The sequence below is a fragment of the Vitis riparia genome, unplaced genomic scaffold, assembly GCF_004353265.1.
Source record: "Vitis riparia cultivar Riparia Gloire de Montpellier isolate 1030 unplaced genomic scaffold, EGFV_Vit.rip_1.0 scaffold447_pilon_pilon, whole genome shotgun sequence".
Classification (NCBI taxonomy): Eukaryota; Viridiplantae; Streptophyta; class Magnoliopsida; order Vitales; family Vitaceae; genus Vitis; species Vitis riparia.
Window position 1 is genome coordinate 288,423 of NW_023269680.1, and position 3,603 is coordinate 292,025.

Genomic DNA, 3,603 nt, shown 5'->3' on the forward strand with positions numbered 1-3,603 from the left:
TATGCATGTCTGAAATTTAGCAACATAAAATATCAAATTCAGCTTTCATTTCACTGAAGTAATTAGAAATAAAATTGACCAGGGCTTTGGTTACATTTATAATTATGCGATCTTTTAAACAATTGTAGTTGTATAGTACTTACATCGATATGAAGCCATCATTTGCTCGATTTTTTATAAGATTGGTTCTAGTGTTGCTAACTTGGGGTACCATTTTTGTGCCTGCTTTAGTCTTAACTGAAGCCCACAAACAATTAGAAACGTCACATTCATCAGTGCAGTTCTATGCGCTGCATTTTTGAAGAATTTCAAAGCATAAAAGATTGTATCTCACCCAAGAAACTGGATTTTCCTTTACCCTGCTCTGAAGTTTCAACATTTTCCTATAACCAAACAAGAAGATGAATATTTTTTTTAAAAAAAATTACAAGATCCAATGGTCATAAGAACCTATATTTAAAGAAAAAAAATGTGAAATTACACTATGTGATCAAAATAAACCTTCTTTTCTATATTCCATTGAAAAGAGAAGAGGCACTGTAACTATAACAACCTTTAGATCACTTCTATCCACCTTGTTAACCCTCCTTATAATGATTTCCTTCAAGCAAAAAGAAATAATAAAATTGTCATGATTAGTTATTTGTTCTTAACAAATAAACCAGACTATATTCTACAAACTCACAAACCTTGTCAATACATGAGAGAGCCTCGCAGTCCTGGCAAAAATTAGAAAAAGGAAAGAAAAAACAACTCATTGATTAACATTTTTGTAGGTATAATACAAACCACAAAGTAGGTTGTGTATTCAGTTAACAGCATTAAAAGATTCAAGTACTAAACTAAAATTCTTTAAATATGAGAAAACTAATGAAGAATACCTTCGAGCATTATTAACATATTCATGGCCATGACCTTGGTCATTTGGTTATTAGAAGAGACCTTCAAATTTTTTGCACTTGCTGTTCTCCAGAAAAATAATGCACCATTTAATCTTTTAATGCACCATTTAATCAGAAAAAAAATGAAAATAAAATTTCTGAAAAATAGCAAAGTACCTCTCTTTGAAGTATTACAAACACCAACACCTTGACTTATATTTGTTCCCATTTTACCCTATTAAACAATAAGAAAATTGTCAATACTTCATGGATGCAAGCAAAAGATAAAAAATGATGAGAACAGAGGATGGAAATATTTTACCCTAATAACACCACTTTGGCATTTTGCTGAACACATAATAGGGTGCAAGCAATATTAAAGAGTGGGAAGAAGGGGGAAGGATGTTACGCTGTTGCATGCTCAAATTTATGTCCCTTGAAGTTAACTTTGCTCAAGCTTGAGAAATAAATGAATTACCAAAACCAACTTGGAATTGTTACTCAGTTACTCTTTGTTAGTTAGCTTCACCCTGTCCAATTGAGTAATTGTTGTCTTTTCCTTTAGCAGATTTCTGCCTCTTGTACTTATTCCAATGCATGTTTCTACCCCTATTAAAAACCAATTCCTTCTTTCTTATAACAAATAGTTGTAGGTTATGCTACAAACTTAGGTGGTGTCAGTTTTTTTACTTAATTCTAAATAGAACCTTAATGCTTAATAGTGTTAAATATTAGGTTGTTTGTTTTTATAGTATTTTATTTCTATTAAATATTAAAAAGTAAAGAAAATCAATATGTTATTTTTTCTATTTAGAAAAAGCTAAATATTTGGTTTTTTCATTAGTAAAAAGTTTATAATAAGTCATGAAAAAGTAGAAAAACAAACAACCTAAATTCTGAAAATAAATTGTTTTCAGTAAAAAGCTAAAAAAACAAACACCCTCTTAGTCTAGTTGGGCCTTACAGGAACTATTTCGCTTGCCTTTATCCTTCTAGAAACCCTTGAGATTCCCCTTTATATCAGAAGGAAAATAAAATGAATAAAGACTTCAAAAGCATCATACTGCAAACCTTACCAAACAACCTCCAAAATCAACAAATGCTAAAGAAGAGGAGCAATTGAAATAACTTTTGAATCACTTGAATTGCTCTGAGCAATCCCTTTGTTGAACTGCACAGATTTTCTCTTGCAGATAAAAAAGATAACAGTTAAAAGAACACAAGTTAACAGAAAGGCTCTTCTCTTCTAAGAAAAATAGCCATAATAGGGATACCTAAGGGAGACTTTTGTTCTCTTGGGTACCAGAAAATGTAAAACCTAAGATTCAAGAATTCTAACCCCCATTCTTCACCTACACTATCTTAGAACCCAATCAAATAGGCTCTGGAAATTGTCAGTCATAAATGGTTGCTATTTGGGAATTAGAGCCCAAGAATAGCAAAATCTCCACTGGACTAAGCTTTACAAAACCAGTTAGATAAATTGAGGTGGGTTTTTTTTTTTCTTTTGTTTTTCCAATTTTCAATGAACAAAAACATAAAACATGAGACTCAAATTTTCATTTTCCTTTTCATTTCCTCTATTTTGTTTGAAATCTATACATTACTAATTCAAAAGTTGGTAAAATCACACACCTTGTTGGGATTAAGGTCTCTCTCATGGTTCTACTAAAAAATTTGAAAACATAACATTGAATTCTGAGATAGCCATAAACAAAAACTTATTGTTGAAAACCAAATGATAAACATCAAACCATACTTACGTGCTACTAGGACCAACAGAATCACGGGAACCAACGTTAACCCTCTCATTCTCATAATAAACCTCGAAACTTAAGCCAATTGTTTCCAATTAATATATGAGAATATAAAATTTCTTATTATAGAAACAATGTAAAATGTACCACTCTTCAAACTTTTTTGATCTCCTACAACTCGACTTGAAGTTGCATTCAATTTTCCCTAAATTTATGGAGACAAAAGTTTGATCACGATTCAAAACAGAGGAAAAGAAAAGGAGTTAGATAAGAATAAGAGTTGATATGTACCTTGACAACCACCATTTGGTTTTATACTTTTTCTTTTTCAGAATCTTCTGGTGATCCAATACCTTTCGAAGAAAAAGCAACATCCAAAGTTTAGGTAGTCAATTTTTGTCTTTCCTTGTTTTTTCTAGGCAACCAAACAGAAATTAGGGTTCCAGGGAAATCGTGACAAAAATTCTTCCTCTTAACTAAACAGTTTCCGTTAATGACCTACTAGGTGAATGATCCTAGTTGAGAAATAGTTTCCAGTTATGATCTATTTGGTTATTGAAAGATCAAAGGAAGGGAAAGAAAAAGAAAAAAAAAAAGCGAGTAGGAATCTTGGAAACACCCATTTGAAAGGCGAGAATGTACTTACAAGTTTGTGATTTCCTAGAAACTGAAGGATAGGAAAATCTGGATTTTCTCGACAACCAAACGGAAAAAAGAAAAGTGAAAAAGACTGTAGAAAAAAAGGATAACAAAAATGGTGATCTCTTGCAGACAAGACGAGGGTGAAGAATGGTGAGCGCTGATTTGAAATGGTAGAAAAATCTCCTGTGATATTCGCGGAAACCAGAAAAGAATAATGATGCATGTGTGATCTCTTGTTTCCTCTAAAAAATGGATATCCAAAGGAAAATGGCGATTCCTTCCTCGAATATGAAGATCCAGAAGCTCTAAAGATGGGTGTCTAA

General features: G+C 31.9%; 1 long non-coding RNA gene across 1 annotated transcript; it reads right to left on the minus strand.

Annotated features, from left to right (window-relative positions):
• Nucleotides 1–219: 219 nt before the first annotated feature.
• LOC117909861 lies at nt 220–586 on the minus strand. The gene is made up of 3 exons (XR_004650475.1): nt 554–586; nt 335–383; nt 220–237 (listed from the first exon to the last, which is right to left on the minus strand). It is a non-coding gene; the product is annotated as an uncharacterized LOC117909861 (long non-coding RNA).
• Nucleotides 587–3,603: the final 3,017 nt, after the last annotated feature.